The sequence below is a fragment of the Aulonocara stuartgranti genome (genome assembly GCF_965226115.1).
Source record: "Aulonocara stuartgranti genome assembly, chromosome: 17".
In the NCBI taxonomy this organism is placed as follows: domain Eukaryota; kingdom Metazoa; phylum Chordata; class Actinopteri; order Cichliformes; family Cichlidae; genus Aulonocara; species Aulonocara stuartgranti.
The window spans coordinates 40,974,253-41,001,583 of NC_138953.1; the positions used below are offsets into that span (position 1 = coordinate 40,974,253).

Below are 27,331 nucleotides of genomic sequence, written 5' to 3' on the forward strand. Positions count from 1 at the left end.
TCATCAGCTCAATCGAACGAGTGTCACGTGTATGATCTGTCACCAACATGATAACTCGGAGAAATACTTTCTCACCTTTTTATGTTCATAACTCTGCGTTTGTCCATCACAACATACTCAGTGTCGCTCAGACGAGACACACACACACCAAATCACAATAAGAGGTCAGGACTCGGCTGTTCGAATTCTAACGACATTTATGTTCATTGATTAGATTTAAGCATAATTAATTATTAGTGACATGCTTTAGCATTTTGTATCAGTCTAAACGTACAGTAGAAGCTAGAAGTTAAATCTTTTTACCCTCTCTCAGATGTAACGAGGGGTAAGCTGGGGTCGCTCAGTCACACCTCTTCACGTCTCCAAATTGTAAAACAAATGGAGGATATTGTGTCGTCAGAGTCCGCTGACCTGGTGTGTGATGAGTTTAGTGAAAAAGAATCTCTCCTGTTGGTCTAAGACAGATGTAACTTGACTGTATATGATGCTGGCTGTAAATATGCAGGAAAACTGGATGAGCGATTTCTGTAAAAGCTTAAGATTCATTTATGTGACCCACACTCTGATTTCTCTGTGAAGATAACACAATGCTCAAGTATCCACAGCAAATTGCAACATGAAAGTGTCTAGCACCATCATAGGCACACTGTGTTTTCATTTTCCTGTCAAAATGCAACAGGATACATGAATTAACGTTTTCCCTTATAAGTTGGCTGGTGGTGCTTTAGTCAGGGTGAAGTGCATTGACCATGTTTCCAAGCCTGGCTGCAGTATCCTGAGAGGAAATACGTCTGAGAATGCTGCTACACCTGAGCTGTGACAGACTTTGATGTTTAATGTTGAATTTCCATCCAGGTGATCCATCCACAGTCATGCATGTTAACCCAACCACTATCCAATAATCCCATAACATGGTTGAGAGTGCAGACCATCATCCGTTGGTTCTGCTCCAAAGAAAGCTAACATTGTCACAGGTCAGTGCCATTACCATCTGCTGCAGGGTGCATCGGGAACGCAATTACATAATACTACGCCGAGGCAGTGCGAAAGGAGAATGAGACATGTTTGAGTGAAAGCCGTGGCCTAGTGAGCCGTGAAGACTCGACTTTGCACTGTTCTGTATGCAGAAGAATGAACAGTGTCAGAAAAGTTGCACTCTTTGGTGGTTCGCACTGAGCTGCTCGAGTGGGTGCCAGTTGTAGAACAGAATACCATCTGAAGAGTGGAAGCAACCTAGTCCATCGGCGACACCGGCACCTTCGTTGTTTTGTTTTCTATTAATTACTTAGACGGTGCTTGTCTTCATCCTTTCAGCCACCTCCACCAGCGGATGTTCAGAGTTTTAAAGAAAGGAAAAGGAAATTCAGTGGGATCAAAAAGTCTTCTTACGTTTCTGAATGATTTCTGGTCCAGTAAGAAATTGAAAAGGAGTGAGTTTCATGCCAGCTTTCTACAAACTGTATCCTCCCACTCAGGCAGATGACAGTCAGTTCACTCATCAGACGCCTGCTCAGCAAAATCTATTTAAAATCACTGTTCACCTGCTAAAAATCCATCTGTGCTCATGCTAAGAGTTTCACCTCTATCACACTCTTTGTCCAAACATGAGCACCGTGCTAGTTTCATCTCATCCGACCGGAGCTGGTCCTTGTTGTATTTCAGTCTGGGCTGAAGGTGTCTCTTCTGTACAGTGGTTTACGGTACAATCGCTTAAGCCCATATTCTGTTCACAGTAGAACATGTAAAAGCAAATATTTAAACAGAAATTGCACCATTTTAAGGACTAAAATATGATTTTGAATTTGATGGGGGACCAAAGATTTCAAAACAGAGTGCTTGTCATGATCCTGGCTTTTGTACCTGGCATTTGCAGATTGGACTTAGTTTGACTTTGTTGCAGTTTTTGTTTGTCTCGTTAGTTCTCCAGCTTTTCCTGTCCCCCCCATATTCGCTGTGGCGAGTCCATTTGTTAGGTCTCCCGTGTTTAGTCACTTTTATCTTTGTTTCCTTTGATCTTTCAAGTTTGGTTTTAGTCTCCACGTCAGTGTTTAAGCTTCCTGTGTTATTTTGATCATCTCTCAGCTCGTGTGCATTATGTGCACTTTGCTTCCCCTCTTGCTCGTTAAGTGATTTCATTAACCTGCGCCTTGTTTTGTCCAGCTGTGTCTCTCTTCCTCATTACTCATGGGTGTAACTACTACTAGAAGAGCAATGGTGTCCCATTTCTGCCTAACATAGGATTCCAGTTCAGTTTTTATGTGCTGATTATTTTTGTTAAAGTCTGAACTGCTGCCACTGGACTCTTGAACTACGAAGCCATGATGCTGCAGCGGGTAATGTGAATAATATTGAAGGGCGACACTGGAAAAAGACGTCGTCTGAATGGGACCAGATCTTGCTCTGAAACCTGTTTACAGCTTTCATCATTAATGGTGTCTATAGAGCTGCCAATTCTATACACACTAACACACATGCAATCAGATTGTGATGAGATATTTTGAGGAACATCATTATTAAGAACTTGTTCCATGTATGTAGATGTAGTTTTTTGCCTTGTTGACCTCTGACCTAACCAGGGTCAGGGAGGAGCTGAGGTTAGTGAGGGCAACAGGAAGTGAGAAAAGAAGAGCAGGCCAGTTTTAGCAGCAGCCGACCACAGTAGGTGGTTGCAGTGTATTTATTAGTATGTATTAGTAGTTATGTGTGAACAGGTGGATGAGGCATGTTGTATACAGCACTCTGAGTAGAAAAGCGCTACAGAAGAAATGCACAAGAATTACACGAACTGTATAAAGTCTGTATATAGGAATTATGTCCATAACTGGGGTGCACCTTTCCCTTTCCCACATTAAGTTTGGATTCATGAAAACATTGGATTAGGAAGTGTGCACATCCATGCCAGCGATGGTCCTGGAGACGGGAGAATAGATAATAATAGAATGCCTTTATTGTCACTATACAGTTGTACAATGAGATACAGAGCATCTCCTACTCAGTGTAAACATGCTGGGGGGGTACAGTTCTGCAGCGCTATGTACATATGGACAGTATTAACATAGGGAAAAACATATATATATAAAATGTACAATATACAAGACGTAAGTAATATGTAATAAATAGTGTTATGTATATACAGTTGAGTTGTTGCACATAGAATTGGTATTGCACAGTGGTGGTCCATAGAGGAAGTGGGAAGTGGGGGGCTGTGTTATCTGTGCATGTGTGAGTTCAGGGTGGTTATCGCTTTGGGGAAGAAACTGGCAGTGCCATTTCTGCCAGCGTGCCATCACTTCTCTCATACTATATAATCAGCCAACTTAAATGTCAAGATAAATTCTGTTTAATATTTTATCTGCTTCAAGGTCAGACTGTGTGACACTGACATCTATAGTCGGGCGATGGATGATGGCGGTGAACTGCTGGTCGGTCCACAGTCACGGTGGCTGAAACACGCCCTGTTTGGCCACCTCGCACATCTTAAAAAAGTAATTTCTTTATGCAGACCATCGCTGTAATACTGTACTACACGGCTACAGAACAAACCATTGAGCAGTGAGTGCTTTCTCATGACTCTAAAGGGTTTTTGTGAACTGCAGTGCTTATGCTGTGGTTCATTCAAACTAATGGCAGGTTGCTATGTTTGAAAAACATCCATCAACCCCTTTAAATATCATATAATAATAGTTGTGTCTTGTTTATTGAATCGCAGACATTTGTGTTTGTGGATTAAACCACAGTCTGCTGATTTCTTCTGTCTAGTTTGCTCACTGACTGTAGGTTTTGCTTAGAGTTTCTCTGTGGACAGACTGAATAGTTTCCTCATTATTTTATGGTGTCGGTTGTAGTTTCAAGTCTTCATTGCAGTAATATAGTAGTCCACAAATCACAGTGAATACATCCTTTATATTTAAATAGACCTTCTAATTTTTCCATTTCTTTGTGTGAGAAAAATGATTTGAATAATTGAGACACCAAACTGTCAAACACAGGTGCAATGATGACACCTGATGTTACTGACAAATGTGTGATAGTTCAATAAAAATGATCCAGTATTTAGAATTATGCACTGACACTGCTCCCTGCAGAAATACATGAATGCATATCTCCAAACCCGTCTTTCTCCTTCCTTGCTGCTCTGTATCTGTGTTGACGGTGTTTTTTTGCTCGGATGTCCTGACGTTTGGTCCCTCGTCCTCTGATTGGCTCTTTTAAAAACCATCTTATTCACAAAACTGCAAAAGCACCCAAACAGACCCTTGATCGCGTGATGAATATTTCAGTGTTCTACTTTCAGTCCCCTGTGCTCTTATGAACACGATTAAATAATGACTGTACTGTCATCTTCATCCACTGCTGCAAATAATGCTTGATAATGACAGGATGCTTTGTTTGGACCATGGGGTAGTTGTCATATTAGACATTGGCCACAAGAGGGAGGCACAGCCCGCCGGTGCTGCGAGGGCTCGTGCTGTGTGCAGTAAATATATATGTGACACGGTGTTTCCACAGGAAAACACAAGGACACACATCAGGGACACATGTTGACTGAGTCCACAGCATGTCAGAGCCACTGTACATGGATTTGTTCATGTTCTTTGTGTCTCTTTGTCTGTTGTCATTTTCGGTCACTTTGGTGAATTCCTGTTTATGACAGGAAGTCGATTATGGATTACTTTGACAAACACTTTTATATCTTCTGGCTTTTGTTTGACTCTTTGAATCCGGTCTTTGTAAAATCCTGCCCAAACCTTCCAGTGTGCACTGGTCAGCCATTTAGCTTTGCTCCTTTCTCTGTGCAGGAAGCCCATAAACCCCTAAAGCATTCGATCATAGACAATCTTCAGGTCCCGATTCAATCACACTGGATATGAATGAAATTCCCTCAGTATAGAAATCAGCTTTTGTTGTCCCCAGCAGTTTTACCTAGTTATAGACCAACATCTGATCTGTGCGTGCTGGCCAAAGCTCCTGAAGCTCTAGTGCGTGAGCAGTTCAAGGAGTTTGTACACACCAATGCTGTTTTATCTAAATATCAATCAGGCTTTAGGGAAAACAGTCATATCACAGCTGCAGTGAAAGTGTGACATGATGCATACCAAAGGTTGATTCTGTTCATCTGGAGAAACGTTTCATCATCATCAGCTGACTGCAGGTTTCAACCTAATAAACAGGACATTTGCACAATGACTGAAACCAGCAGCACTGAAGGAACAGTGGGCTGTGAGGTCGGCTCATTGATCACTCATATGTAAATTATCATGACCACTGATCAATAACCATTAGTCCCATTCACAGAGAGCTGGGGAATGGCTGCAGTCACAGCAGATGTACCCTTAGGCCCCCTCCTCCATTCAGAGATGCTCTTTCCCTTTCCACGTAAACGGTGCCCTGTTGGACTGTGAGGTAATCGCATTACTGGACATAATGACGGTTGTGATGAGCTGTTTGTAGATGGATGTGCCTTTGGCTGTAAAATCACTTGACATTTGATGGAGCTTCAGTCCCATGGATGGCACAAAGACCTCATACAAAGGAAGCTGCAGTCACGTGTTTGACGTTTGTTTCAGGAACAGGAACGGTGAGGGTGCTCGATGTTAGAGCTCAAACACACAAACCTGCAGCTTTAACTCTTAAAGCACAAGACTGTATTATAATCGGACCTTGACTGCTGATTGTGTGTGAACACTCACACTTAAGTCATACACCTGAATGTCACAGCAGAGACAGTGTTCTGTGTTCTGAGCTCACCTCTGTTTGTCGTACCTGCGCAGGTAAGAAATGTTATATTCACTGTTTTATTTTGGACTGGTTCTTTGTTTCTCTGTTCACTTTTTTATTATTATTATTATAATACATCCATCCATTTCCTCCTCCTTATCCCTTTCAGAGTCGCTAGGGGGCGCTGGAGCCTATCCCAGCTGTCTTAGGGCGAGAGGCGGCGTACACCCTGGACTGGTCGCCAGTCTGTCGCAGGGCCAACACACAGGGACAGACAACCAATCACGCTCACATTCACTCCCGCATTCACACGTACGGGCAATTTAGATTGACCAATTAACCTTTCCCCACTAATACGGTGGCACAGTGGTTAGCACTGTTGTCGCACAGCAAGAAGGTCCTGGGTTCGATTCCATCATCAGGCCGGGGTCTTTCTGTGGAGTTTGCATGTTCTCCCCGTGTTTGGACTCTCCCCTGGTATTCCGGCTTCCTCCCACAGTCCAAAGAGTGGGGACAGGTTAATTGTTGTTGTTGTTGTTATTATCATTAACTGGACATGCCCACCCCCCACATCCACCCCATACAATCGATTTCTATTGCCCACTGGAAGTCATGCTGGATCTCTGCAGTCACAGCTCAAGGTTCCCTATCGTGTGTGTGTGTGTGTGTGTGTGTGTGTGTGTGTGTGTGTGTGTGTGGAGAGGGGAGGGGGTTGTCCTTGTTAGATTTTGAGTTTGGATTGTCTCAGATGTGATGCAGTCAGCCCTGATGCAGAATGAGACGCATGAGGTGGATTTGGCCTTTCTCCTCTTTACGTTACTGGAGCACACACCTCCCCTCTATCTCTATCGTCTCTCTCCATCTGTGTTTTAGCATGCAAACTGTGTGTGAGAGAGAGAGAGATGTGCAGAGATGGGTAACCATGACAACAGCAGCCTGAAGTAGGAGCAGCACAGTACGCTCTCTACTTGTGTTTTTTCACTATCGGTGTCAGAGATGCACATCTGTTCAACTCTAGTGCTTCTTTTCCTGCTTTCCATTCATACACATATTAATACATCTTATTGATATCACGTGCAGTTCTGTATTAAAGCCGTCCATGCCTCGCTGCCATGTTGGCATGCATATTTTAGAGGAGCGTCACTCTCATGTGCAGATTTAGTTTCGATATTTTCCAGTAAGAATATTGTTGACATTGACTGAAAAGGCTGGTGTGAGATTTGCACCTCAGAGGCATGGACGCAGCTATCTCTGCAGCGGGCCATACTGCACATATTTTTGTTAGTTTTCCTTTTGGAGCACAAAACACTGGGAAGAGTGTTTTAAAACCATGCATCAGGGTTTACTGAGGATTTGAGCTTGTAGTTTACTGCACTTGGATGTATATGAATTGCTATGTCAAAAAAATCTTATGCTCAAGCAGATCTTAAATCATAACATTATGTTAGCAGTAGTGTGCTTTCTCCTCTCCCTAAAAGAGTCATGCTGTGGTTTATGTCATCTCTGAGATATGCACGATGTTTCAGCAAAGGACACAGAGTTCTTCTGTTGGACAGAGCAACACAAAGTCAAACAGGAGACTGCAGATTTGTATCTTGTGCGATTTTTGTAGAGGCCATATTTGCTTTTAGGACTGGCTTATACTTACGTTTATGTCAGTTATAAAAATATTTGCTCACAGTTACAACTTTTGAAGACTGAGAAGTTTACAGAAGAAAAATATATTTCATTGAGTGGAAACGCTGGAGAGGAGTCGTCGTCTTCCTCTGGGTTAAATCAGATGGATCCAAAGTGACCTCCTGCCAGGTAATCTCAGGTCATGATGATATCCATCCAGCAGACGTTCTTCATAGTGCTGCGTGTCACATTTTTGTTGTTCATCTCTGTGATTATTTAATCTTCAGAGACACAAGAAACAAGACTGAGCTGACATTTTGCCCTGGAAAACCAAAATATATTCCCATACGCCCAGAAATACTCTAAATATGCAAACGACCCCATCAGCCCTGAAGCTTTAGAAAAAACTGATAATGTTTGTTTTTCTGTATTATAAATGTGACATCTCTGTATGTGTGTTGACATAATTTCTGCACAAAGCATGATCCCGAGTATGCAGCTGATGATGTGTAAAAAAAAGAAACTCAGTTCATATCCACACGTGTGGCGTGATGTGCGCTGCCTCTTGTCATGTGTTCAGATCGGCTCCAGTCCCTCCGTGACCCTGAAATAGACGAGCAGTAGAAGATGATTGACATTGATTTGCAGTCGAGTGTCTTCATTTTTACAATTTAGACCACAGCTGGACTTTGCAGCTCTCTATGGCAGAATCCTTTTGTATGGAGATTTTAACAGCTGATACATTTTCTAAAACTGACCTTACAAAGCATGTTAATCCCCTTGGCAACACACCAGTCTGATGTGATACAGATGCTTCAGTTAATAAAAAGGTTACAGACCAAATGGCACCTCAACTAACGCCGCTGGTTTATTTACTGTCCACGACCTCAAATAGATTTGGCTTTAAACATAATTTCAGGAATCTTTACACGCCTTTTTATTCCAACTTTGTTTTACTGATTTCAACCATGACATACAAAGTTAGCAACAGCAAAGTCGATCTTGATTTCAGAACAAACAAACAAAAAAAACTGGTGTCGATCAGTAAGAGAAATGATTTCCAGGTTTTGTTAAATTTCCTAATAGAACCTTTTAGAGAGAATCGAAGTTTTTCTAACTTTAAGTTAAAGAGTACGTCCCTCACCCAATGGTCATGAGTTGGGGGGTGGGGAAGCTTCCACTTCAACAGAATAAGCCTCCGAGCCAGTAAAGTGGTAAAGGCTAGGGCCTGTTTGAGGGGGCCAGATGAGTTCAAGTCGGGAGGAATGCCAAAAATTGCGGAGAGTGGGTTTGGAGGGACAGTCTGGCCATGTGCTTGGCTAAGTGTGTTGAATATATTCCTCCAAAATGCACTTAGTTTCGAACACAACCAGAACATGTGGACATGGTTGGCAGGTGATAGTCCGCATCTGTTACAGGCATCAGTAATGGTTGGATAGATCTTAGATAATTTTGTGTTTGTATAATGTACTTTATAGACCGTCTTGCACCGAATCAAAGCATGACGGGCACAAATTGAGGACGAGTGAATCAATTTCAAAGCAGAATCCCACTGCTGTTCTGGGAGGGTTGTTTGGTTCCCACCAGTGGCCTGCTGGATATCATTGGTAGTCCCCATCCTGTTCATAAAGGAGCAGATACTGGTCCTGCTGATGGGATAAGGACCTTCTATGGCACTGTCCAGCTCTCTTGGGTGTCTCCTGGAATATCCTCCATGCTCCTGAGACTGTCAGGGTTGAACTAACTGTACAAACTCCTGTAGGCCCAGGTATCCCCCTCACTGACCCTAGCCAAATACAAAACAAGTGAAAACAAAGGATAAAACTGCCAGCAGCATGCTGTAAAACAGGGTTCATTTCATTAACACCAAAGCATGTGAAACTGATTAAAAGCTCAAATGTTATTTGTATTCACATGCATTCATATTCTCAGTGCTCAGTGGACTTGTATCTGTGTTTCATACCAACACGTAAGGCCTAATAGACCTGAGCTGTAGCCGAATATCTGTGGCTGTAGTTCAGGAGCTAGAGCAGAGTTACTAACTGGAAAGTTTAGGGTTCAGTCCACGTGCCAAACATCCTTGGGAAAGATACTAACCCCAAGCTGCTTCTGATAGATCTATGGGAGTATGAATGTGACTGAATGCTGGATAGAAAGCACTTGGCATAACCGTAGTTCATGAATGTTTTATATGCTGCGACTCACTTTCTGTACGCACCTCCTCTTACTGGGTACAATGAGTAAGGCATGGTGTAAAACTGGGATTGAATGACTGCGAAGAAGAGTTTAAAATGAGAAAGGCTTGAGCTGAATGAGTTACTTAGCTGGTGAATAAGTGGGTAGAAAAGCGGATAGGCTGCCTCCTGAGTAAGATTGAACATGTTTAACTTACCATCAAATGTTTGTGATAAAAGGAAGATGACGTAGTCGGGGAGGAAGGAAACAGATAGGAAGCAGATATATCAAACTAGAAAGAGATCCTGCGGCTGCAATTAGCAGCTTCCAGTTAAAAAGAGATGTTGTGCTCCTTCTAGCAACTCAGTCGTCACTGTGAGGCACAGCCTTTCATTTCTCATTTAGTTTGTGATTGAGGCCACGCTCGTGACTTACTGCAGAGGTAATCATTTCATTTCCCTTTCTCACTTCTATTATCTCGTCCCTCTCTCCATCTTCTACCGTCCACTAATTTAGCACCTCTGACAATCTTTTACATTTAAATCCAGACGCTGCGTGGGAACATTTCTGTGGCCTGAGCGTTGGGCTGCATCACTCGTTGTTGCTCGCTGAGTGAATTTGTCATTGTTGTTGTTTGAATTTAAATGAACACATTGGATTCCCCATCCGCAGAGGGACGGGGGATCCAAATGACTGACGCTCTGGTGAACAGATGTGGATAATCTTCTGTACCACTGACAGGACATGCAGCTGAGCACTCGCTCTAATATCTGTTTCAGCCATAAACAGTATAAAACATGGGCCTCGTTTCCAGATGAAAAAAAACCTGTTTTGTCTTGACCTGTAAACTTTCATGCAAACTAACTCTTGTATGAAAATTTTGCAAATGTCATAAACCAATATTTCATCAAGAATATACTATTTAAAACATTTTATAAATTATACCGTGCATTTTGGAATAACTGAATTTTAATAGCAGCAGCATGTTTGTTTACTCTGGACCAAATCAGCTGAGTTTCTAAATCTGTAGATTTCCTTGTGATTTTGTTTCTTTTCACACAGAGAAAAATTACATCACTACAAACCATGTGAGAACTTTCAGTCCACTTTGTGGACACGTGTGTTTTGGGTGGGAGGAACAAAGTAAATAATAAAGGAAGAAGGTGCTGTGTTCTGGAGAACATGGAGCCTTTGCATATTAATGATGAAGGAACTGTCCTCCCAGCCCATCGTTCATTCTGTGGTGCTGGTTTCAGTCATTGTGCAAATCTCCTGTTTATAAAGCTGCAGTCAGCTGAGACTGAGGACGTCACCTGATGATGACGATGAAACGTTTCTCCCACTGAAAACGTCCAGATGAACAGAATCAACCTTTGGGGATAAGATTTTCAGATATTTTGGTTTACAAGGTTACAAAACTCTGATTTACAAGTACAAAATATTTATGACTCCAATTTGAGCCCATACATCACTTTACTTTTCTTCTCCACCAAATGAAACACAGTCGTGGGGTAACAGTGGACCTGCTGTTCAATCAGCAGTTACTAACCAAAGGGTTAGAAACGAGTGAGGATGAGAGTAGATGGCAGCAGGATGATGGGCAAGCCTTATTATTTGGCCTGACGACTGTGTGTGTGTGTGTGCGTGCGTGTGTGCGTGCGTGCGTGCGTGTGTTTGTGTGTGTGCGTGCGTGCGTGCGTGCGTGCGTGCGTGTGTGTGTGTGTGTGTGCGTGTGTGTGTGTGTGTGTGTGTGCGTGTGTGTGTGTGTGTGGGGCCCAGAGCTAGGTGAAGCACTGAAATGATTTGTCATGTTGGATGACAGTCTGTCCTTTCATTCTGCCATATCTAACTGTATGTCACTTTACATGATACTACAGTGGCTTAGTAAACACACCCCTGTCTATGTTTACATATTGCTTTGTGAAGGAAAAGCCTCACAAACCAATCATTAAAGAGGATGTGTTGAAACAGCACATCACTGCTATTATTCAGCTTAGGGATGCATACCCAGGGAGTGTGTTTCTTTTAAATGCACACAAGTGCAAGCTATGTTATGCGTGTGCATGATAATAATTATGTGATGGGTTCAAATGAGGCAGTGCACTGCTATATAAGCCCAGGCCTTTTACTTTCCACAGGCAATGAGAGGCTGGTTCATTGTGACTTTGACAGGACTTCCTGAGCCTGAGGAAGATCTTTCTTTGGCTTTTAATAAAGGCCACAAAAAAGACGCACACCTGTGTTTCATGAGCTCAGAAACACAGGCGTGCGTGTTGTACATCTCAAGGGAAACACGTCTTTAAGATGGTAAATCACTGAAGCTCATTTCCTTGCTTGGCTAGCTGTGTTTCCACACAAACTGCACATCATAACTAAGCTTGCTTCATGCAGGTATCTCAAAGAGGGAAGTAACAAAGTACAAATACTCCATTACTATACTTAAGGTATCTGTACTGAACCAGCTTTTACTTTCACTCCACACGTTTCTAATCAAATATCTGTACTTTCTACTTCCTACATTTACAAAACAGGCGTGTTACTTTTTACCAGATTTGAAGGGGTCATGGGTAGAAGTTAGCCCGTGTTTTTAATTTCTATTCATTTATTATATATATAAATGTATGTATTTATTCACTGGAACGACTGCAGGTGCAAACATAAAGTCGTATTTTTTGAGGAGCAGGTTGTTTCAAATGCAGCGTTTCTATCAGCTCAACAAACATCAGCAAACACACAAACTGTTTGTGTGCAGTTTGTCGCACAGTGTGTTGCAGCTAAAGGTCCAGCTCTGTAAAGAGTGAGTGATTAAGTCAGATATTAGGTCTCTACATGTGACATGTGTTTTTTGATATTGTGAAAAGTGTTGTAAACATACTGAGCTAGACTAACTGTATTATTTAAAGGTTGAATGAAAATACTCCACAGTCCTCTGTTCAGGATAAACAAGTTGGTTTGCAGTACTGTTGTGAATTCACAGTAAAGTACAGTGTGACGCTGGTTTCATGGTCAGAGCTAAGCTACATCGAGTGTAGCAGAGATGAATTTGAACTTAAGCTGATGATGCTCACCTGTTTCCACGTTCATACCAACTTTATACCATCTGGAAAAAACACAGCTAACTAGAGTCTGGAAACCAGCCAGGACAACTCATCTGCCGACAAGAGCAGCTGATCACGGCCTGTACACTAAGAAAATCTATCAATAGAAATGATTTTGAGCTATGATTCTTTTCCCCACACTGAGTCATTTCAGCTGATTTTAGGGTTCCCCCACCTGCTGTATCCACTTTAACCTCTCCAGCAAAGCTCTTCAGAGAGTAGTGCGGTGCTCTGAACGGATAATTGGAGGTGAGCTTCCCTCCCTCCAAGACATCTACAGGAAGCGGTGCCTGAGGAAAGCGGGGAGGATCATCAAGGACTCCAGTCACCCCAGCCATAAACTGTTCAGACTGCTTCCATCAGGAAGGAGGTTCTGCAGCATCCGGTCCCGTACCAGCAGACTGAGAGACAGCTTCTTCCATCAGGCCATCAGACTGCTGAACACGTCATAGACACCTCAGCTTCACTACTGGAACTTCAACATTATGCACTCCACACTGTATATAAATGCCACTTGTTCTGCACATATTCAACTCTGTATATTTTATTATTATTATTATTATTATTATTAATTTTTTTTTTTTTACTATTTAATTTGTAAAAATGTGTATACACACACACACACACACACACACACACACACACACACACACACACACACACACACACGTAGGAAAATATTTAGTATACACATCCAGAAATGCATACACTATTATATATTGTACATATATTTATTAGTTTCAGGTTGGCCATTCTTGTATTTTGCTCGTTTGTGTTGTTGTGTTTGCACATCTCTGTTGCTTGTGGGGCTCGCACACAAGAATTTCACTCGCATGTGCTGTGCCAGTGTGCCTGCACATGTGATGTGACAATAAAAGTGATTTGATTTGATTTGACCTCTTCCCTATTCATTTTCCTGTTTAGAGGCAAAGTCACCCTCTACAACAGTGCTGTCCATCTCCAGTCCTCGAGAGCTACTGTCCTGCAGCTTTTAGATGCATCCTTGTTCTGACACACCTGAGTCAAATGAATGGCTTGTTACCAGGCCTTTGCCAAACTTGATGGCATGCTGAAGAGGCAAACCAGCCATTTGATTCAGCTGTGTTGGAGTTGGACTCCACTGCTCCACAATACAGGCAACGGAAAATAGTGCTATTCTTTTTCTTTTTTTCTATGCTCATTTTCTACTTTGAGACCACTATATACTACTGGCAGGATCAACCTGGGAGCCCCTCGGGCAGCAGCCCGGCCCACATGGAGCACGGGTGCGAACATGCAGTCGAGGCTACTGAGCATTCGGGATGAGGGCAAGGCTTTCCGTACGCAGAGCAATGATGGACCAGCCCCGGCACTTGCGGCTGGGGGACAACCGGTCCCGAAGGTGGCAGGGTTTTAAAAACTGTTTGCCAGAAGGCCTTTTGCGGGAGCAAACTGTGCTCTGACCAGGACGGACCGGGCATCTGTCTGCCTGACAAACGCTTGTACCTGGTGGGGAAGGGGAAGCGTGGGGAGGGCAGAGTTCAGGAACCATCACTCCCCTTCGCGCAGTCCTGATGAAATGCCAAACCATCGATGTGTAATTGTTGCATCAAATGATAACTGAGTGTCACACATTCATATTGTTTCATAGTCTTTATATTGCAGTGTTAGCCTCGTCCACGTACCCGCGCTCTCAGCCTCATCCACGCACCTGCGTTCTCAGCCTCGTCCGCCTTCCCGCGCTCTCAGCCTCGTCCGCTTTCCTGCGCTCTCAGCCTCCTCCGCTTTCCCGCGCTCTCAGCCTCCTCCGCCTTCCCGCCCTCTCAGCCTCGTCCGCTTTCCCGCGCTTTCAGCCTCGTCCGCTTTCCCGCGCTTTCAGCCTCGTCCGCCTTCCCGCCCTCTCAGCCTCGTCCGCTTTCCCGCCCTTTCAGCCTCGTCCGCCTTCCCGCCCTCTCAGCCTCGTCCGCTTTCCCGCGCTTTCAGCCTCGTCTGCCTTCCCCCCCATCTCAGCCTCGTCCGCCTTCCCGCCCATCTCAGCCTCGTCCGCCTTCCCGCGCTCTCAGCCTCGTCCGCTTTCCCACCCTCTCAGCCTCGTCCGCTTTCCCGCCCTCTCAGCCTCGTCCGCTTTCCCGCGCTTTCAGCCTCGTTCGCTTTCCCGCGCTTTCAGCCTCGTCCGCTTTCCCGCGCTTTCAGCCTCGTCTGCCTTCCCCCCCATCTCAGCCTCGTCCGCCTTCCCGCCCATCTCAGCCTCGTCCGCCTTCCCGCGCTCTCAGCCTCGTCCGCCTTCCCGCCCTCACAGCCTCGTCCGCCTTCCCGCGCTCTTAGCTCCTCTGTGAAGCTCTCAAATGGCTGCTCTCACACAAGCTCCCGGGAAAGCTTTAAACATGGATCCTTTTGTCTGCAGAAAGCAGATTCTGCCTTTGTTGCCAAGCAACACAAAGGCAGTGTCAGAGGTTGCTGTTGGTTTTTCACACAGCTTTAAAGGATGTCTGTAGCTACAGTGAACTTAATGGCTGCTAATTAGCCATCACCAACTACTGCAGCCTCGTCACAGGGTTGGATCCATGACCAGGCCGGCCCCTGGTTGTCTTTCTTTCTGTCTCGGCCACTGTGTGTAATAACTAAGAGAGTTGGCTGCATGTAGATGGCGTGTTTTTCTCTGTCACTTTATTTTAGAAGGCGCTTATTTTCACTTACTTCACTCTTGACAATTACTTTCTTGGACTGAGTGAATAATTTCCATCCAGCTTTCTTTTTAGATGACAAACTTATTCTGTCCATATACTGCTGAGCAGCTGGTTCCCAGCAAACGTGTCCTGTCGGGTCACAGTGGCCTACCCACTGATGGTCCCATTACCAGAATAGGGCACTTATATGGGCCCCACAGTCCCAGATGGTCCCAATTGTAGGCTGACAAACACTAAGCAGAGAGGGGCCCACAGTGGGGTCTACTGCAGTGTCACAAATCCCTTCTGTCTCTGTGGCACAGAAGGGATTTGTGGAAAACTGCGATGGGGGGTCCCACAGGGTAAACTGTGGGGCCTGACCCTCATGGGTGTCAGTTAGGGTTTCCCTTCTTCAGAGCCCTACCATTCATTTTCTGCCATTATTCATGTTATCGTGAGCCTGATTCCTTTTACAATCCTCACCTGGGAGGCAAAACGAGGCTTTCATCCACGCTAAATCACCACTCACATCAGTGCTGGCAAAGGGTACGGTAAAGCTTCCCCAAAGTTGAAGTCATGTTTCTTTCTTTTGCTTTGAGATCCAATTATTTGTTGTTTGTTGTGCTTGTGCTGTTGTTCAGTAAGCCCCTTTGCCATTTTTGCCATAGGGGTTCCACTGTCATGTGACTGTTCATTAATTGTTTCTCATTAAATTTGTGCCCATGCAAAAAGAGTTTGAAAGACTGAAAACTTTAAGATAAATGGTAAATGGCCTGCATTTGTATAGCGCTTTTCTAGTCCCTAAGGACCCCAAAGCGCTTCACACTACATTCAGTCATCCAGTCATCCACACACTGGTGATGGCAGCTACGTTGTAGCCACAGCTGCTCTGGGGCGCACTGACAGAGGCGAGGCTGCCGGACACTGGCGCCACCGGGCCCTCTGACCACCACCAGTAGGCAAACATGGGGTTAGTATCTTGCCCAAGGATACTGATCAGCATGCTGAAATGTTAATGTTGTTCACTTCAAAAACAAACGCTGATGGTGACGGCACTGTGCAAGTAGCTAGCGGGTACTAGCTAAACTCACACTCCTGTTGTTAAGTGTTAGTTGAAAACTTATTAGCTGTTGTTAGTTTTTCCTTAACCTATCTGTTTTGAAATGTTTTATTGTGTTACTTTTATTCATCACTGTTGTGACTTGACAATGAGCAAAGTATATTGAGTTTGCTGCTTTGAATGAGCAGTGTGAACTGCTTTAATGATTGGTGATGCCTACATTGCCATGTAATGAAAACCCATTTGAATTTGATCAGTTGTACAACTTTAGAAATAGGACTTGAATTTGAAACAGACGTTGTTCATGCTTTATACCTTAAACAGAAGTGTTGTTAGTTAAGTGTGAACAATGTTCATTTGAAGTAATTCTGACCTCAGTCAGGTTTTTTGATTTGGAGAAAGGAGCCGAGACTCCACGGAGAACTTTGGATTACAGACTTTGTGGAAATCCGCAGAAGAGGAATAATTTTCCATTGCAATGGATGGCAAGCCGCAGCCCATATGGAACTGAATCTTGAAGTCTGGTTCCCTGAACTGTGGTAGGACAAAACTGTGCAAACCATACATCGATTGTGGACTGAACTCACACCAATAAACTGCCAGATCACCAAACAGCCCTGAACTGGATTCCATTGACACTTTAAAAGACCCGGGTCTGACATTCGTTTCTTTTTTACTTTTTGGGTATCTGTGCGCGCACACACAATTTTGGTTATTATTGTCAAATGCAATACAGTGCACAAATTTCAAAGTTGAACCATTGCTTCATCATTTGCGATTGTGTTTTCATTGTCGTTACCCATCCTCTATGCTCTGTTCCTGAAGTCTTCTGATTTGCCCATTGTTTATATATTTTGTTACATACTGGTTACATTCTTCTAAGAAAGCAAGACTCAGACTTGGCCTCGAGATGGTCTACAAGAAATAAATGCTTGTAGCAAGTTTCAGTAACAGAATGGGGTGACATAATCATTGGCAAATGGGACAAGTATGGTCAAAGTTTTCTCTGAATGCTGCACTGACCACACTGGAAAAGCCTTTGAAACAGTATTACATACTACAACATTTCAGCAACACTTGCTTAAAAAGAAGACTATGTTCAACCTTCATTTTCACCGCACACTGTGATCTGTGAGTTTATGCAGAGGCAGTGGGTTACCTCTATTACTTGTTTGTAAGGTTTTAGTTGAGAGCACACAGCATACATGTTTAATGAGTGATACATTCTTTGAATTTTAAAAGCTTCACACTCATGGCATCTGCTCTGAAAAAAGCTAAATGACTGTACCTGGAAGAATCACACCATTTTTAGACACTCATGTCACAGCTGACAAGGATTTTCAGTGTAGAAACAAATTAGGCACACATCGGGAGAAATGGTATCAAAGTATGTTTGAAGCTCAGAAGAGTGTGTCTTGTTCTCCTGCCAGATACATAGTCAAAGATGTTTGAGAGACAGGAAGTATACACAAAGCTTCACAGCTGTCTTCCCACTTTAGACATGAATGGAATCTGTACAGCAGAGTGAAGATCACAAAATAGGGACATTTTCACACCTGAGCTACTCTGTAGTAAAACGGCTGTTTGCTAAGAGGAAATTCCATCAATCCATTTTCTTCTGCTTATCTGGGGCCGGGCAGCAGAGGAGCCCAGACCTCCCTCTCTCAAGCAACCACCTCCAGCTTATCCAGGAGAACACCGAGGTTTTCCCAGGCAAACTGAGAGATATACAGTGTGTCTGTCCCGGTGGGACATGCCCAAAACACTTCACCCACGAGGTGTCCAGCAGATGTCTCATTTCCCGAGCCACCTCATCTGGCTCCTTTCAGTGTGGAAGAATAGTGTCTCAAATCTCCTCCATTTGGCTAACCTCCTCACCCCATCTGTAAAGGAGAAGCCAGCCACCCTTGAGAGAAAGCTGATTTCCACCTCTTGCATCTGCAGTCTCATACTTGCATTCACCACCCAAAGCCCATGACTGTGGGTGAGGGACATAGATTGAACCGTAAATCAGAGCTTCGCTTTATGCTCAGCTCTCTCTTTACAATGACAGACTGGTACACTGTCTGCATCACTGCAGCCGCAGCACCAATCCGTCTGAGTTGGCACTCCGGTCTGTTATCTGTTGCTGAGGACCATTGACTCGGATTTGAAGGTGGAGCTTCTCTTTTCTGCCGCTTCACACTCAGCCTCAAACCGCTACCGTACAAGCTGGAGGCTACCACCTGATGAAGCTAACAGAACTACAAAAAGAAATCCCATCCTTAAAAGTTATGAACAAAAACCGAGACAAAGGCCACCCTGGCAAAGTCCAACACCCACTGATAATGAGTCCGACTTAATCCCGTCAACACAGGCCAAGCTCTTGCAACGTTTGTATGAGGACTGGCTCATAGCAAAGGGGCCTGAGAGCCCATACTCCTACAGAATATACTGAGGGATGCAGTTGAATGCCTTCTCCAAGTCCAGACAACACTTACAGGGCAAACTCCCACCCACCCTCAAATATCCTCGAGAGGATAAAGAGCTGATTCAGTGTTCAACGACTAGGACGAAAATTGCATTATCCTCCTTCATCCAAGGTTCAGCTAACGAAAAGACTTCTTTCCAGCATAGACTTTCCCAGGGAGGCTGTGGATTTGTGATGCCCCTATAGTAGAGACACACCCTCCAGACCCATTTCAGACCACCCTGGCCTCACCATAGTCCTCCCATACCTGGGTTTTTGCATCAGCAATTGCCGAAGTCGCATTCTGCTTGGCCTGGTGGTACTCCATACCTTTGGCTGCCACTGAAGTCCTGCAGGCTAACCAAGCCCAATAGGACTCCTTCAAGATGGTGGAAACCTCGTTTCCACCATGTTGTTCGGGGTTTACCACCTTGCAGTCACAGCTCAATGCAGCAGCCTCAGCAACAGAGGTGCTAAACTTTGGGCCATTTGGACTCTGTGTCCCCAGACTCCTTCGGCATGCTGTTGAAGCTCTGCCAGAGGTGGATCTCGTGGACCGGGGGCCTCTGCCAGGCATTGCCAGTGCACCCTCAGTACAAGTTTAGGTGTGTCAGCATTCTTCCTCGCAACCTCATCCAATTCGCCAGCGGGTGGTAATAGACTGACAGCTCAGACTCTCTCTTCACCCGAGTGTCCAGAATATTCAGCTGCAGATCTGATGAAAAGATTACAAAATCAATCATCGACCTGTGACCTCCTGGTGCCTCGTGCACTAGTGGACTTTGTCACAAACTGTGATTTGCACAGAAGTCCAGTAACAGAACACCGCACGGTCCAGATCAGGCAGGCCCTTCCTCCGGGTCTCACTGTCATTGCCGACCCCGCTCACATTCTTCACCCCGCATTTCAATGGCTTCCCTCTGGGCGGCGCCTCCGCTGCATTTCCTGCAGGACTGAGGGGAGGAGCGCCACCTTTGTCCCCAAAGCCACTCTGCTTTTTAACTCCAGCTGATAAGAACATTTCCCACACCAGAAACATAAACTACACTCTTTTTATACTGCCGACACTTTACTCACTTTTACTCTGTTATTTATTCACCTATTCAGTCACTTTAATTTTAAAACTGTGTATATTCTGTGTATTTGTTATCTCACTCTTATCGCCTGCTTATGCCCTGTTCTTATCTTCAACGTCATGCTGCTCTGTTGTATCTTAATTGCTCCTTGGGGATAAATAAAGTCATTCTGATTCTAAATGGGATACATTGACACGTCTCCTAGTAGAACAACAGAGTCTCCAGGTGGAGAACCCTTGAGCGCCCCACCTAGGGTTTCCAAGAAGGCTGGGTACCCTGAACTGTCATGCAGATGACAGTCAAGACCTGTTCCCAAAGGCACAAGGAACAAACCACTCGCCCACTTGGAAAAACTCCCAAAGTAAAAGCAGCAAGCTGAGTGGATACAAAATTAAGGGAATATAAAATTAAAGGTGGTGTTGATTTCGCTGAGAGAATTAGTCAGTGGGAAATGGGGCTTAAAAAAGCCTGGTTGACTTGTGGTGACTTGGCTGCCATCTGGGGAACACTGGACAGTTTTTATTTCAGGGAATAACTGGGAAAAGAGCAATGTCTGCAAATTCGCTAGAATAGAAAAAAACAGTCAAATATGATGAAAAAAAACCACTTCAAAGATTGAAGTTTGATAAATGACGATATTATTCTGATCATTTATTAAACTTTTGTTGCCATTAGCTCAGTCGTTGATATAAATGGCAGGTTTTATAGCTGCTACATATTTGTTTTGTTTTTCCTTTCTGCATCACGAGTTGCCACTTCACATGAACACATCTGTCTGAATAGCAGTAGAACAGGCAGAGAGAGAGAGAAAGGGAGGGCTGTTTAGCAACACAGGCATCGCTACAGCCTTCACCCAAAACGAAGCTCATGAAAAAGGAAGACGTCCTCCTCCTGCTCTCCCTGTCACCTTAACTCCTGATACTGTTCCTCTGGTGAGTCAACGCGCTGTAGACGCTATTGCTGTTGTTTTTGGGTTTGGGTGTATTTTGGATTTATTTTTATTTATTTATTTATTTTTGGCTAGGTGTGGAGTGAGCCCTGTTACACAGACATGATGAAAGCAGCCATGGAGAGTGGCATATGCTGAGACATTCTTCGTGGGCAGCACAGATTCAAATGCAAGGCTTTCTTTCAGATTACAAGCCAAAGGGAAAGAGTTGTTGTATCATAGCTCACAGCTGTTTTGTGCTCTGTCAGCTGGGTGATGTTAATAAGAGCAGCTAATGTTAGTAACTGGACCAGTTGTCACAGTCTTGCTGTGGATGTGTCGGATGTTCATCAGTGTGAAACAAAGCCAGATATTATTTTCATCTTTAGGCACTGCCTTATTTTTTGTTACAGTGGACGTTAGATGTAAAGGATTTAAAATGTAGAATTTATCTTACAGCAAGTGAACCGTCTAAAACTATTGTTGTTTCTAAAAATGAAACATTTATTTATTTCCTATTTGCTCATCTTGGTATATCCATTTCATTGTGTTTGCATTAGAACATTTAAAAAAAGTGTTGTTTTTTTCTATAAGCAATAAAAAAAAAATCTCGTAATCCATCAGATTAAAGGAAAAAATGAAAAGCATCTTAATAAAGTAGCTGAACATTACTAAATCAAAAACGTTTAGTTTTCCTGAGCATCTAGTTTCTGGAACTCAGCTGGAGGGATGAAGGCCGTTCTTCTAAAACAGCGGGCCACGGGCCGGTACTGGTCCGTGAGTCGTTTGGTACCAGGACGCGAGAGTTGAAATTCATAGTTTTCAGGGTTTTATCATTTTTATCATTAACTCTGTTTCCCTGGATCTTTTCTTGTTTGTTATGAATAAATCTTCTTTAACTGTATTTATCCACGACACCTTAAAGGCCGTGGCACAAAAAAGGCTGGGAATTGCTGATCGAAAAGACATCCTGTCATCTGCTGTTGGGTTGACAGTGTTGGGAAGCTGACGTCATGGTGTAAGGCCAATAACCTCCTCCTCAACACTTCAAAAACCAAAGAACTCATAATAGATTTCAGAAGGAAAAAGGCAGAGATCCAACCACTATTCATAAATGGGGACTGTGTAGAAAGGGTGGCAAGCTTCCGCTTCCTGGGAGTCAATATAGAGGAGAACCTTTCCTGGAGTGTGAACACCTCCGAGCTGCTGAAAAAGGCCCAACAGAGACTGTACTTCCTGAGAATTCTCAGGAGGAATAACATCACACAGAAACTGCTGGTGTCCTTCTACAGAGCCACCATTGAGAGTGTTCTAACTTACTGCATATGTATTTGGTACACTAGCTGCACAGGGGCTCAGAGGAAAGCACTCCAAGGGATCATTAACACCGCCCAAAAGATCACTGGCTGCCCTCTCCCCACACTGGAAGTTCTACACAATGCCCACTGTTTTAAAAAGGCCCAAAACATCATAAAAGACACCTCACATCCTGGCCACTCCCTGTTCGAACTGCTGCCCTCAGGCAGACGGTACAGGGCAATCAGAGCAAGGACTAATAGACTCAAACACAGCTGTTATCCAACTGCAATAACACATCTGAATACTACAAAAAAATGTCCATCACGCCACTCTTGTGTTAATCTATGCACGGTCTGAAGCATGTGTGTGGGAATGTATGTGAATGTTTTACTGTTATATCTTATTAGTATTTTAAGTATTCTATCTATTTTATTTATTGAATTTTATTGTTTTATTTATATTTTGATATTGCTAGGGATGATGCAATGATCGGGGACCATTCTTCATTTCGTTGTTCTCGTGACAATGACAATAAAGTTTCTGATGTTCTGATGTTCTGATGTTACTTTTAAAATGTATTCCACTACAGATTACATGCCCCAAAATGTATTTTGTAACGTATTCTGTTACATTACTCAATGACAGTAACGTATTCTGAATACTTTGGATTACCTATTATATTATTGTGCTTTTTACAACTAATGAATGTCCTATTGCTGTGATTTATTACTATTACTGAAGGTTACTCTCCACACCAACACCAGCTAGATGTTAAAATCTTAATATAAATGAGTAACAGTAGGTGGACATTAGGTAAGGCTGCACTTTTTGCAGTGATCTCGTATAGAAAACTATTCCTCGCGTATATAAAACAGGTCCGCGGCTCCGAACCGTAGTAAAGGACCTCTGGCTAATACGTCGGGTTCGTGTCGGCTCGTAGCTGAAAACTAGCTTTACTTTGTTGTCTGGGTCAACTTTGCTAGCGAGAGTCAGAGAGAGGCGTTGAAAGGCTGCTGCTTGATGATGATGATGGGAGAATAATGGGCTAATGGCTTACCCCATGTTGTTGTATTTCATTGGACCTTTTTGAAAAAGAAAAATTGAAAATTCCACATTTCCAGTGTTGCCGTCTTCCTCTGACTCCTGCACACTAGTGGAACATGGTTGGGACCAATCAAGTCAGCTAGGATGGTTTCCAACAGGATGGCTGTTACAAGTGTCCGTCAGTCCCGTCTCACATTTTGAAGAAGCTCATATAAACTAAGTTAAAGCTGCATAACCATGGCAACGAAGTCAGTCAGAGGAGAATGATGTTGGTGCTCCAATCACAGCAGGTAGCTTTTAGCTAAGCCAATGCTGAAGTTAACAGCATGTTTATGGTTGTGGAATAGTAGATGCTACCGATACTAGCTCATTTTGGAAAGTCGGTACACTCTAAAGTAAATCACTTCACTGTGACAGGACAAAACCCTGTTTGTTTGTTTTTCTATCATAAGAAAGTTTTGATGATGGGAAGTGACTCATAAAATATGTTTTGACATGTGCAGGAAATTTTTAGATGGCGCCTAACCAACAGTACGTTAACTTTGTTAGCTTATAGCACAGCTGCTACAAAGGTTGGTAGTTTTGTAGTACAAACATGAAATGTGGTGTTTTTTGTTCACTGCGTCTGATCGGTACAGACGAAATAACAGTTGTGCCTTACACCGTGAATCAGCCACGGAAAGTGCTTTTCCCACTCGCTGTTGTACTCGTTGCCTTTCTTGTTAGACGCATCTTCAGTTGGTGCAGGTTGTGTGTTTGTTTCATCCTGATGAGCTCGTTTTCTTCCATTTTCTTTTAAAGAGTTCAAATATTGCTCACCTAACCCTTTTTTTCAGTGTGTAAATACGCTTCCCAGTTCCATTAGATTCTCTGAGCCGATCGCGCATACAGTCTACCAGCGGCAAACACAGAAGAATTGTAGGACATTTTGTAGTGTTTAAGGCCAATTACAATACAATTTGTTATCACAACAAACTCTGCAGCATTGTGACATACCGTGGCTTTACAAAAAAACAAAGTGGCTTGAAAAGTTTGCCCCATATGCAAAGTCATTTATCACACAGACAGCTTACAGCTGTAAACACCTGTATACCACTGTCAGATGAATCAGATCAGTCAACTCTCTGCTTTAATTGTTGAACAAATGAAGCAAGGCAGCAGATGAACTGGGAAACGGCGGTGGTTGTGTGTACTAACTGGATTTAAATTGGTCTCCAAGTAAAGACTTCAGTCTCCTTAAAAAGCAGAGCATCCAGCAGTGACTGTGACTGCTAGTGTTATAGTCTTAAACCATAATAAAAAAACATAACTGGTGATACCGGATTCTTTCTCGGCCCCATAAATGTTCCATAGCAACCCAGTAAAGTGAAACCTCTCCAGTGTGGCTGTTTTTGTGTTAACTGGAATATTATTACTGTACTTAAAGATTCTATATGATGCTACAATTTCTGTCCCTGTTTATGTTATTTGTATTTCTATTATCTCCCTCTTGGAGAATAGAGATTGAGGAATGAAATGCTGGAAATTGCCTCATAATCATCTTTCAGTGGCTGTGATGAAATTATCTCGTTTACTCTCTAATAGGAACGGATCCAAATGTAGCGGTTCCCGTTCCATTATCGAGATTACTTATCGATTGTCGTTGGGTTCTCACTCGCTCTGTCCTGAGCGTTACCACCATCACTAAGCTGCATAGCAACAACGTTACACTGGTGCAAATGAGTTGCGTGTTGTGCAGTCAGATGTCTGTTTCTCTTTGTGTTGTGACCAGTGTGGGGTCATTACTCGAAAAAAGAAATGTATTACACTTTCCACAGAACACTTCCTTTAAAGGTAATACAGTACATTACTCTTACTCAAAAGTAATTAAGTAATTACTCTTTGGAGTAATTACTTAATTACTCCAAAGAGAAAATCATACATTATTCTACTCGTAACATTACTTTCATCTTCCTCTGTAGAATCACCTGAAATAGTCTCATTATTACCATTTAACAGTATAAACCTACCAACACAGACCCCTGTCCTAATGAGGGCACACACACACACACACACACACACAGACACATAGACACAGACACACACAGACACACACAGACGCACACACAGACAGAGACACAGACGCACACACAGACAGAGACACAGACAGAGACACAGACACATAGACACAGACACACACAGACAGACACACACACAGACACACACACACACAGACGCACACACACACAGACAGACACACACACACACAGACAGACACACAGACACAGACGCACACACAGACAGACACACACACAGACACACACACACACACACAGACACACACACAGACACAGACGCACACACAGACAGACACACACAGACACACACACAGACAGACACACAGACACAGACAGACAGACAGACACACAGACACAGACAGACAGACAGACACATAGACACAGACACACACACACACAGACAGACACACACACAGACAGACACATAGACACAGACACAGACAGACACACAGACACAGACAGACACACAGACACAGACATACAGACAGAAACACACAGACAGACACACACAGACACACAGACAGACACACAGACACACAGACACATAGACACACACACACAGACAGACACACAGACACATAGACACACACACAGACACATAGACACACACACAGACACACACAGACACATAGACACACACACAGACACACACACAGACACATAGACACAGACACACACACAGACACACACACACACACAGACAGAGACACAGACACATAGACACAGACACACACACACACCCTGCAGCACAAAGACTCTGCAAAGCGACCGTCGCAGTGATTCTACTGGAGCGACATGAACAGGTAGAAACGAGCCCTGCAGCCTCACGACTCGTCTTTTTCTTAACTGGTGAAGTTCAACGGCGACTGACTTCACTGCTCACCAATGACGGCTGATTTGACGGCGGTCCTGGGCTGGGATTAGCTGCATTTTGTTGACTTGTTTACTTCCTTTAAGAGTGTTTCCAACAACATGTAAACTGTGTAAATTTGTTTCCAAGTGACAGTGACTTCCACCTGTTGTCCACCAAATTACAGCTCAGTACAATGAAACTGCACATATTTGGCCTGTGAATTGGGACGTACTCAGTGATGGCAGATCTTGAAGGTTTGTTTGTTGTCGTCTCAGTCAAAGGTCAGACGAGAGAATGAATCAGAATCAGAAAGACTTTATTTATCCCCAAGTGGCAAATAACAAACAACAGAGCAGCATGACGTTGAAGATCAGAACAATAAGAACAGGCAATAAGAGTGAGATAATAAATACACATTATGGGGCCAGTACAATGGTGCGGTGGTTAGCACTGTTAGCTCACAGCGTGGTGCAGGTGTGCTTGTCCACACCTGCAGTGACTGTGACTCAGTGGGGTTTACACCAGAGTTGTAAGGCAGCAGGAATATAACGCTGAGGAGCAGATTTGTGGCCCTGTTGGTCTCCCTGTTGTTGTTATTATTGTAGGTTTTTTACCTTACAGTATAAACTGCTTGGAGGCAAGTGTTGCTGTGATTCAGCACTTTATAAACAAAATGAAATTGGATGCATACAGTGAAATGAATGAACCACCGGCTTCATTATTTCTAATAAAATAAGCTGACTTCAGCAGAGACGGTACGTCACAGCACATAGAGATCATCCTGGCTCCGTAGCATTCGTGTTGTACCTCGTCAGTCTCTCGCCGTTAGAGCAGTTCCTTCTTCCTGTGTGGAAACACTGCACCACTAGATGTTTCACCGTCAGTCTGGATCCTGGGTATCGAAGATTCGAGAGGTCCCTCATCCTGTCCACGTAACCCCTCCCACTGGGTGACCTGCGTTGTAGCATCCCAGCAGCGCCCTGTTTCTCTTGCCCACTGATGCCGTCTTGTTCCAGTAGCCTTCTCATCAGTGTGTCCTGTTTCCTCGGCACCTGACGGCTTCGTTTTTGTCTCTCGCTGATGTCTGAGGTAGGCTTGGTTAGCATGTGTGTAGTATTACCACGACGCTCTCCAGCTGCTGCTCCTGCACTGTCGACTGTAGTGCCCACAATCCAAAGTGGCGAGTTCTAACCATGTTAGTAAGATGTCCTCTGTATATGAACTATTTCAAATGACCTGTCAGTTACACACACTGTGCTCATGCTCACTTATCTTCTGTGGTGCTGACCAGACCTGTCAGCTAAGTGATGAA

The 27,331-nt window shown here is 43.7% G+C and overlaps 1 protein-coding gene across 5 annotated transcripts in view; it reads left to right on the forward strand.

Annotated features, from left to right (window-relative positions):
- Positions 1-27,331, forward strand: part of LOC309692139 (pleckstrin homology domain-containing family A member 5-like) — a 147,576-nt gene that overhangs the window by 39,747 nt on the left and 80,498 nt on the right. The gene's annotated exons all lie outside the window — the stretch shown is intronic.